The sequence below is a fragment of the Metopolophium dirhodum genome, chromosome 9, assembly GCF_019925205.1.
Source record: "Metopolophium dirhodum isolate CAU chromosome 9, ASM1992520v1, whole genome shotgun sequence".
Lineage (NCBI taxonomy): Eukaryota > Metazoa > Arthropoda > Insecta > Hemiptera > Aphididae > Metopolophium > Metopolophium dirhodum.
Window position 1 is genome coordinate 17,000,256 of NC_083568.1, and position 12,484 is coordinate 17,012,739.

Consider the following 12,484-nt stretch of genomic DNA (forward strand, 5'->3'; position numbering starts at 1 on the left):
TAATGTTCTATAATTCAATACGTTTTTCACAAATATACTTATCCGACGTATTTACTAATATGAACTTCATCCACCACCTACCTAAGTAACTTTTATTTTGTTTATTGGAAATATTCAATGTCCAATCGTATAGACATGCCCCATGTTTATATTAATTGTTGTACTACTCGAAACAGAACAAGTTGTGACATTCAGAACTACTACAACTGTAATATCCACTACTATTATAACTAAAAGAGAATCTATTTTATTGTTGAAATCGGAAATCTATCAGACATCACGTAGGTAAACATTTGTGCTTTAAATATTTCTATTAAAAGAAATTACCTGCGTCTCTAAAAGAGAGAAAACAAAAAAAGAAACACTATTATTTATGGAGTTAATGAATCGTTGACATCTGGCATATTATAGAATCAATGCAAACTGTGATTTTATATACATATTTTTCAATCCTTCTTTTACAAATATAGTGAGTGATCATAATATGCAAATACCATTAATACAGGTACTCCAAAACCTAGTCGATATGATATTATAAAAAAAAGTATGTCTATAGAACACAATATAGGTAGGTACCCATACTAAATTGCGCGGTTACTGTTTTTGGGCCGTTGTTATGTGTTTTGTATGATTTCACGTTGCATTGCAAGTGTTGCGAAATAATATGGAAATAATGTATCGATTTGTGAAATTAATATTGTCAGCCAACCACTCTGTACGCTGATTGACCTCCGCGATTCCCGTAAACTACATTCTTCACGACAACCGCTTCGACGACCACCGCGCGTTGTCGTCGTCGTAGTTCCGGTGAATGATGAAAGTGGTTTTATGAATGAATGTATATGTATCGTGTACACACACACACACACACACACACACACGAATACAAGTACATTTAAACTGGAACTGGAATTGAGACCCGTCGTACGCAAAAGTGGTATCGCGAGTACCACACGGCCGGCGACCGGTGTACCTATCATTATTATTATAGCCGTAAGTAAAACTAAAATGTTCTTGTATAAATATTTGGCAAAACCGGGAGTGTTCGACCGGGAACGCGAAAACGAAAGAAAGAAAAAAAAAATCGTCTCTTGGAATTATAATTACACGCGCCGGCACGCATGCGCACACCACCGTATTACGGGCGTAATGCGTGTATAATATTACACCGATCGGATTCCGTAAACATCAGTCCGGGAAGCAGCGCGGGGATGGCGAAGACGGCGGCGGCGGCGGCTGCAGATCTCACGAAAATCACTCGGCGATGGGGTCCGCCGCGGCCGCGACTCGTTGACCTTTCGCCGGCCATGATAACAATAATGATAATGATATAGCGGTGGGTAGCTACGCTGGTATATACCTATATACAGGCAACGCGTGTATATATATATATATTATAATAATAATATCCGAATATTATCGGCGGAAATATATATAAAATGCAAATGTGAAAGAGAACAAAATTGGAATATTATAGTCAGCAGTGAAAGTCGAACACTTTCATCCGGCGTACGGCGGCGGCGGCGGCGACCGTCCGGCAACCAGTATCGGGACGCAAAGGTCAACGTCGTTATTGGAGAAATGAAGCCGCCGCCGCTGCCGCCGTGCCCGTCCGCAGGAATGCTGCCCTTACGCGCGACCGCTCGATACACTACGGCGGCGGCGGCCACGGTCACTACCTGACACCAATTTGGCTAAGCATTAATCAAAAATGTCTATATACATATAAAATAATATATTATATATTTATATAAAATATATTATAATATTATGTACGCGTACGGTAGGGTATCAACAGCAGCAACTATGTACATAATATACATAATATAAATATAGGAGATAGGTACACGTGTATAAATATATATCTTTTTTCCCGTCTCGTCGAAAAACTCAAATAGAAACCGTCTATTAAACGCGTTAATTCGTGTGTGTGTGTGCGGTTATTATTTTTTTTTACGCCCGTTGTCAGACTAATGGTCGTCGCACGCACACCGCACGACGCACGCGTTAAGGTACGATTATAATTTATACGAAAAACGTATACACATTATCCCATATTAATATAATATACGAACTTGCAGCAGTGAGTATGCGCGAGACGTGTTTTTTTTTAAAAAAGTGTGTTGCGCGTCTGTGCTGGCTATGCCTAAATATTATAATAATATTATATTGGACGGATATTGGGAAAACTGCGATGTGTTATTTTTTTACTGTTATCGTCGCCACGGGCGTGGGCGCGAAGTCCGTCAGATTCCATAAAATATACCTAATTGGTTCTATTGCACACCTACGCGTTAAATAAATAATAATTTTTTTCGAATTCTGGTTATGGGTTTTTTTTGTTAATAATTACAATACTCGAAGCAGAATAATGTGATGATGGTTTCGGAAAATATGAAACCAATAAAGATAGCTCAAAATATCATGTTCCGCGTAGACGTAGGTATACCTAAATATTTTGACAAGAGCAGTGATTGACTGAGTGAGCACTTGGGAAAAAAAATATAACCGATTGTTGGTGCTCACAGCGTTCGGGTTCTATGTAGAACACTATTGCCTCTAGCCGAAACTGAAACCCATTCAACAGCTAGTATAAGGTATATGAGAATATATACTATTATACATATTTTCTTAATTTATTACAATATAATATATTATATTATAATGTGCGCAGTGCGATCGAAAGTCTGGGACAGAGAGCAGCAGCAGCAGTAGGTTGTTATAGGTATAATATGTATAGAAAAAACTACTTTGGTGATAAAAAGTATATACATAACGTGATGCGAGTATTGCTCGTATAATATAAAGTAATTATTACAACAATATAATATATTTTATAAACACCAATTTCGGTGCGAAGACTCGTCGTATAATACATCACGTCTCCTCGAAGTATTGAAATGGACTCTGGTCCGAGTAAAGAGGAATAAAAAAAGAAAAAGAAAAATAGATTAAGGCCACCGCGGCGCGACTGCCTCTGCAACACCCGTCACCCCTCGGTAAACCGTATTAGGTACATTTTATTGATATTCCGCCGAGTCCGTCACATTCACACACACACACACACACACGGGCGCGTGTGCCTGGAGTATTATCGTCGCTGTGTACTACAGGTTATAGCTGCACTTATAATAATATAACAACATACACACCCAACCCACCCACCTACCCACCCGCGAATGTATTTCATGTAGGTCTCACGATACACGACTTGTGTATAGGTAGCTGGATACCTACCGCGCACCGTCGAAAAACGCCCAGTCACCGAGTCACCGGATAACGATACGCGGTGTTTGTATTATAATGCAATTATTATTATTGTCTTCGGTCATACCTAATTGTTATTAATGAGCGCCAAACGATCGATTTATCATCGGCGGGCGGCCAACCACGATGCAGTACCACAAGCCCGCGTGTTGACATTATGTCGTCCTTCGTATACCTAGGTACATGATTGGTATTGCAATAATATAATATTAACATCTATTAGGCGGCTTCCTCTAACAACAGTTTTGATAACACCTCACTCTATTAGCAATCCCTTAGCTGATGTTTAGGAGGTATATCCTAAGGGGCATGGCTTCTGGTTAGTAATATAAGTTATATCATTGATTACACATTTATTTACAATCAATGGTTATGGCTTCTCGACTAGGTTCTGCACTTTCGCGTCAGATGACCGCCTGAAAAGCGCCGTTTAATGACTGCATTTTGTTGCGGTGACTGATGCAGGTCATCAGCGCCTTATTGATGCCGGCATTTGTAGTTACTCCCACGACAAACAATATACGAGTACCTATAATAATACTTATGTCGGCCATATCTCAATCTTATGCATTTTTTTTTTAGTTTTATGCGTGCAATAATACGTTGTACGCGGCACTATTCTCACTGGTCTCTAATTGGCCACGCATGACTATAATCAAATAATCAGAAAACGAAAATGATATAATAAATGTATTGATAAGGAACAAGTCTGCAGAAATCACAAAGTTGCTAACGTACGCATACGTGTATATATTTTTGTCATTTTTCTCTAGTAAGTTGCTTTGTGCGTGCATAATACTATAATAGTCGTTTACCTATGCAGTGAGGGCCGCTGGCAGAATACCACCATCCTCCACATACTTGTTTCTTAAACTTTTTGAAATCACGAAACGCCAAACGATAATATTTTGTATGGTGAACCCCTATGAAAAATGTCTTCAAAAAATGTACGTAGACAAAACATGACAACTAACGGCAACATATTATAATACATATTTATACAATTTTCGTTTCGTTGAATATGCGACACATTGATTGGAAATGGAAATGTTCACGTTTACATCACTCGTTGATGGGTATTGGTTCCTCAGCAGTAGTATTATCAATTTTTGATTTTTTTAAAAATAAATCTATACTCACTAAAAATAGCTTGGACATCATAATGCTCACTGAACAGCTGATCGCAGCCATTGCGTCAGCGTAGCACATGCGTGGCATGTCGTTGTTAATTTTAAATTTTTTTTCATTACTATTGTCGTTAAATGGTGTATTGTTGTAGAATTTCGAATAATTTTTTTTCCGGGCCTCCCTGATACACCTACGAGTTATTCACATACCACCAGGGTTCTGCAGTGTATTAGACCATAAGCTAATTATAGATAACAATTTATTAATTCGATAATTATTAATGATATTATTATATTAGATAACAACATATCACATAAAATATCAATATTTCCTTTAAAAAACAAAAACAAATTACCTACCCTTAAAATGGAAAATGTTGTGCTACTAAAAACGATGACACCAGTGAAAAAAAATACACGTGATTTCATTGTGTCCAAACCAATTCATTCATCGGTCCACTCACCATGTAATATATACCTATACTAATTTACTGTCGTATTTATTGAATGTGTGGCTGAATATATTATATTCTATTATAATAAAATAATAATTATTAAGTCACATAAAACACTTGGTCGATTTCGATATATTATAATTTAAGTCCCGTTCTTAGTACGTACTAACTACTAGGTCACGTTTACTGTTTACAAACAAGGTGTTCAAAAAAATAGGAAATGGTCATTAGACTAATTAGGACTGATAAACGATAATTTCATGATATAATATTAATGAGGTGATTAAATATTTTACTTTAAAAATGTGCAGCAGTGCGTTATCCGTTATTGCTAAATGTGAGTATAAAAATACGCAAACAGTAATTAATGCATTTTCAAATTTTTTAAAAACCTTGTATAAGTATACTCTCTAAAATGTGTGTTTAATCCTTCGGTTTTTTTTTTGTACACCAATCATAATATGTGCTAATAATTTACTATACAAACCGTTAATAAAACACAATATTCGTATTCATTCTACTTTCAAATATTGTATTTTAAAATGTTTAGGAATATTTGAAAGTAGGACTGAAAATGATGAAGCCCGAAATATGTACCTACTCAATATAATAATAATAATCGTAATTATTAACGTACCTACATAATATCATTATTATATGTGTAGTAGATTTCCGTGGGTACGGCACTATAATTTAGTATCTATATAAATATTACTGCAGAAGTATGAATTGCAATACCAATTATTTTATTGCATGTTTGTTTTACGATATTTAATAACATTTTACCTATGGAGAATGTAACAGAAGGACCCGAAAACTCAAAATAAAAACTGATACCATAATTAAAAATATGATAAAATTTATGAAAAATGAAAATGTTATGGACAATAAATAATTAAAAAAATAAACTAATATCAGGAAATTCCCAAAATTGTTGTGTTTCAAATTAATTTACTCAAAAAATATATTTATACAAAAAACCATTAAAAAAAAAGTTTTTTATCATCAAAATTTGTTTAAAAATTAGATTAACATATTTACTATTTTGAACATTTTCAAAAAAGAATGTAACTAAATTAAAACAATTTAATTTTCAGTAAAAAACAAATAAAAATAAAAAATGTTATACCGTACTTGTTGGTTATAGCGCAAGCGTCTATAAATTATAATATACTTTTAATACAAAATGTTTAAATTAGAAGAAAAGTTATTTCATTTGTCAGGTCTTTCTGTTACACCTTGTGTATTATAATAATTGTATATAGGTACATAAAATAATATGTAATATATACAAATATATAATAAGTTACCGTCCGTGGCACGAACGACGGCGATATAGGTAGGTATAATATATAGTAAAAGTCTGTAAATTTAGAAAATTCAAAATTAATTACGACGGATGTTCAAATCGCAGTTGAAACGGCTCTATTCATGAATATAATACCGATGCGATGTGTGCACATATACATACCATATGTATACGTACAATCGTCTTTACGCATTAAACTTCTTTCTTTGACAATAAAAATGCAATTTGCGTAGAATATAATTTCAAAACAACTTTCTACGCATACATAGTATATACCTATGGTGACTTTTAGACAACTCGGCTGCTGCATACTTGTACGTATATTATGTCTTATGATATTTCAGACGTAACCAATTTGTCGTGAAGTCATTTAAAGTTTCTAAAACGAATACATATTTTAAAATTTAACCAATGCACTCGGCCGATCGCATCTTTCTCGCGGCGCTCAAAACTGGAACGCGTCTATACATTTATATTATTATAGTAACATATTATACGACTTGTGTTGTACGGACATCATCGGTCGTCGTGGCCGAGCGTGTGAAATTGCAATATATAATGCGATTATAAGATTAATATTTTCAACGCGCAATATCGCCGCATCGCATTCATATTTATAGACGACCAACCCGTAAGTACGCTCCTCGGACAACCGTACAACCGCGTATATTAACGACACTATTCGCCGCATATTCTATATTGATAATAATATTTATTTTATTTCCCAAATACGCATCTCATTTGCAGGAATCGCATACATTATATTATGTAGGTACCTATAATATAGGTTTTCGTCAGCGGATTTCACTCGGACGACCCGTTCGCTGGTCAGGAATTTCAATTTTAATTTTAAATACGATCGAAAATAATGTTACGATATATTGCTACGTCGTCGTGGTCTTACCACAATCACGTTGTGGTGCCGCAGTCCATATTATTCTGCGTATTACTGAATCGACGTACAAGACGTATAATATACAACCATATACGCACAACCTACCTGTTGGATTATATTATTATATTATGGGTAGTCGAGGCTCTGCACACGTACTTTTAGGAGGAAGAGAAGGAGGCAAGATCGATATAACAATTTCTTTTCGACGCCAACGAGTTTATTTACATACACCACTATCATATTATTATCATTATCATTTCGAACAGCCGTCGCGGGATTTGCACTGAGGTCGAGTGTACCTTATATGCGCCATATTCTAGTTCAGACTGTTCAGAGTATAAATTAACAATATTATTATCGATTATATTTTGCATATTCTTGGTATTTGTTACTACTGAAAAGACGTTCGAGTGCCTTGTTTATTTTATTTTATACATTTTTCCTCTCATAGCTATACTATTACGATCGAAACAAAAAATCTACAAATACGAAATCGTTGTTATTCTAATCGTATAATATGACTTGGCATACCAAGTACAATAATATGTACGTCATTTTATATAGTTATATACTTATATGTTTTAACTATAATTTATACGCCATGTAAAAAAACGTAGGTAGGTACACCACCTATTGTCTTTGATAGTATTGCATTTATGGATCGTTAACTAATAATTATAATATAATGTTAAATATTATTTTCCATATTATATAGTTATCCACGAATATTTTAATATCATAACAAATTTATTCGTGAACAAATTCGTGCATGGATTTTCTGTGTAAATATTTTATAATAATATGCAACACCATTAATAACTGAAAGTCGATATGTACACAAATTTATAAACAGTTTGATAAATACGATTCAAACGAATATAGTATGTGAATCGTTTAATCATGACAAATTTACAAAAATTTTTTTCACTTGAAATAATGATTTCACGCAGATCCTCCGGTGTATGTTGTAAGATCGTACACATCGAATTAGCTGCAGGTTTATAATATTATGTTGAGCTGTTGATATAATAATTGTACTTACAACACGTTTTACGGCAGAGTGTATAGTATGCGTATTACGCATATGATACACGAACCTATACTTATTCCGATTAATTGTTTTGACTGCTGTGCAGTGCCGCGTCGTCGTATATAATTTTCGTAGGTATTCGGCCATTACAAATTTTATCGTCAGTACCGTATAGGTATATCATATTATACGCCACGTACATATTATAATATATATGTGATACAGTATATTAAATAATAATATACCTATCATGATAAAATCCTATAAACGTAATAACAGCACATATATTTAACGGATGGCGCGATATCTAGTGTTTATTTTTCTCACAAGACTATATGTGATTTCGTTTCGCAATTATTTCTTATATATACCTACCTACATAATAATATATAGTGTCTATACAAATGTAAACGCAGTCACGCGGACGGTTGACGAAAACTGAATACCAAATAGATCATCCGCGTTCCATATGCAGTGATGTCTTAAGTATGATGTGACAATACGTGGTCAGTCGGAACTCGCGATGCGCGTCCTTGACGCTATATACATAGGTACTGCAGCTCGTGCGTGCTGTCGTTGTCGTGTCGAAAATGTATACCCTCTGCAGCGGAGGTGTTCCCATCGCGATAACCCCGCGGATCCGATTCGCGAGCTCGGGTCGTGTACGAGAGCGAGTCAAGCGCATCTTTGTAGGTCATATGTTATACGTTGCATACGCGCGTACGGGTCAAATGTCGATCGGTGTAAAAAAATGTTTGGGAAAAAAATTATATTTTAATGTCGCGCGGGCCCCTATCATCGAGTGTGCCACATCGAGGGTACCATCGCCCGAGGTGAATACATATTATTATTATACACCTCGCTATGCATGTAGGTACGCATAGATAATATTATAATTTAATATGCCAAATTATTATTCAAATATTACGTTTCGGCGACACGCGATACACGAGCCGCACGACTACTCGATCGCACCGCAGTACACCGACGCCGATCCGGGAGACTTTAACGCCCGGAGGAGAATTTGACGCCCGACACCGCGAGACGTAACTGGACTACTCTTAATATTATGATAGCTGCAATGGTTATAAACAGCTACGGCGGGGTGACCACGGTTCGTGTCTATTATACTATTATATTTTACAGGTCCAGACACGTATAAAGTTATAAACTATACAAATTATATTATATATAATTGTAATGCAGTATAATATATTTATTATATATTATTATATAGGTACGCAGAAATACATAAAGCGCGAGAAAACAAGATTAAAATAATATATTAATATGACTTAACCTAATCTAACCCGTTGTGACTGAGTGTCGAGTAACTGTCCACACGTGTGGTAAAAAACTTTTAAAACAAGTTTTAACTTTTTATGTAGACCAATATATAGGTATTTTCATCAATAATTATGAAGTGTAATTATAGAATTATGCAGTTTGTTCCACATGTCTTACCTATTTGAAACATTTGAAATTGTCTTCGGACGGATAAATTTAAACGGTATACAATAGTTAGAGTAATTTAAATTGTGTTCACTACATGTACGTCTCATCTTAGCGACGTAAGTATAGCGGTGAAAAAAAAAATGTTAATCATGTGACAGTAAATATTTTTCAACCCACCTCGTTGCCTACCCCTAAAATACTATTAACTCTCCAATTTTTTTTTTTTTGAGGGGGGGGACACTTATCCCACAGATTCTAGGTCGAGCTTCCACTGTAATAATGATTTTATAACATTTTCTTTAAGGATACATTCTACTGAATGATATAGGTATAATATTACTATAATTATAACAGTCACAAACCACATAGTGGTCGAATTAAATAAAAATAATGAATTTTTACTGCAACAGTTACGATCATATACTATGTACCTATATATCGCTGTCCAACGAGGTGATATCGACCGTAGGTATAGACCAGCTATATAATATAATATTTTATAAATATTGTAAATTTATAAATTATATTGTATATGCATGTGTATGTTATACGTGGCCAACTCAATACCGTCGCCTCCAGAGACGATGACTACGACCGCGGTATACTGCTCGGTGGCTAAACGGCTATAATAGGTAACAAGGTCACACCGTTAACCGGGCGCGAGCAAAATCTACATCGCAAGTATGTATTAATATACCGGTGAGTAGGTATATAAATTAGAGGCAGATACTATTACAATGTTATAAACATAGGTACTATATATAATATATTTATATATATGTTTATTTATATTATACAACGACGTGTCACCAAGGTATAATATAGGTATAACATATATGTATACTTCTTCGGGTCAGCACGAGTGCAGAAAATGACACATATAATACTAATATATATATAAGTATTATATATGTATGTATGTATATGTGTTATTGGTAGTTCACGTTCCAAATCGGTTTGACAAATGATTGCTGCAGGTCAGTCAGCATCGTTCAATCGCGATCAACACGCACACTTAAATAATTTATTATTATTGTTGTATACAGGGTGTCTCAATGTGTTGTTTCTCGTTGCTGTGACACTAAAACTATACCCTATCGTTTACTATTAAATACTGCAACGTCCTCCCAAAGCTATTTAAGACTTATCCGCAAGGACACGATAGTCTATATATCAATTGAACAGCATAATATTTAAACAGTAATAATTCTTAAAAATATTTACACTAATTATTATAGTGTGTACTTATACGTATTTGGTTAAATAATTATTTTATTTTCAGTCGAGTGAGCCAACAAAATATTATACTGTTTGAATGTGACTATATATATATAACATAAATTATAAATAATTATATTAGCCGGGAAAATGTTATTTTCGACGGGGTCTAAGACACCCTGTAAAACGATAATTATAATAATTTATGTATAAACTATAAGACGTATAATACGACTGCAACGGCGATTTGTTCCAAATCTCGTTGTACAGAGGTGGTATCATTCGTGGTATGATTACAATAACATAATATTATACTATATAGGTATTATTAGCACCGTGTTATTAGTATATTACACTGGTCTTTGGGCGACGGCGGTCGTCGCTTAAACGCTTTAACGACGTGCTCACGACATTCACAGCCGCATCCATCGGAAACCTTACCCACAGCCTCACCATAATATAAAATATATATAGGTACGTCGTAAAGATCACATGCTATGTAGCGCGCCACTAAGTATAATATATTGTCTCGCAAATTTTTATAAACTACACGAATCCCGACGACCACCGGGAAACTACACGATACTATAATATATATTATATTTTAACTGTATTTAGGTAGCGATAATAATAATAATAATAATGTGCGTATTATTCTAACCGATATTTTCCATTTAACAGCTACTGCTTACAATAATAATGTAGGTAACGATGTGCTAACTATGATGTCAATTTTTACTCACGTTTTTTACTGACACTTCCTACGATATAATATAATATATTATGATAATATACAAATAATGGACGATTTCCACTACTACTACAACTATTAGGCGGTACTACCATAATAACACTAAACTTTTTTAAATGTTTGTCTTTGAATCACACCAGACCTGCAGGGGAAAAATGATTTGCTTCCGGAAGCATCCCTGCCGAGCCGCCATAATTGATTTAATAAATCATAAAACGTACAATCAATAATGACATACGACCACAAAAATTGAAAACAAATATAATATTAAAGATTATCGTAATATTTAACAAATATAAAAACGTTACACGCGTCAGGGCATTGCACCTGGAAACTGCTCAATCAATAGCGTTTCTAAGATCGGCATTCCAACCCACCAACCTTAGTTACAGCTGCACTGCTACAGACTACAACTACTTCTACTTCTGCTCTACGATAAAAGTTAAGTTTTTAATTATTATGTCCCACGTTTACCGATCTCTAGATTATCAAATAAAAATTATTTATTATTTAATTATACGAAAAAATTACACACACGTACCACCACGTCATGTTGAATAAAATAAAAATTATTCGCACAGGTAATATTATAGGTATCTTGTGTATGCACCCAACTGCTAAAATTAATATATTTATACTTTACAATGAACTTCATTCCGTCGTGTATCCCAACGATGCAACATTTGTAATAACGTATGCGGTGTGACAAGCATGCTCACTCCCATTTTTTCGCTTTAATAATCATGAGGTGGTACAACTTTCTGCTTTTCACACGACATCCTCCCCTCCCTTTATACTGAAAATGTTTTATTGAAAATTGTTTGAGCAAGTACCTAAATAAAAATTTGTATGAATAGTTTTTAGTTGTTGTTAAACTATTTATTCTAAGGATAGAAGTCCTTAAGAATGGTTTTGAAAAAATGTTAAATATAATATGTTATATTGGATTTAGTATTTATTATAGGCCATTTATAATT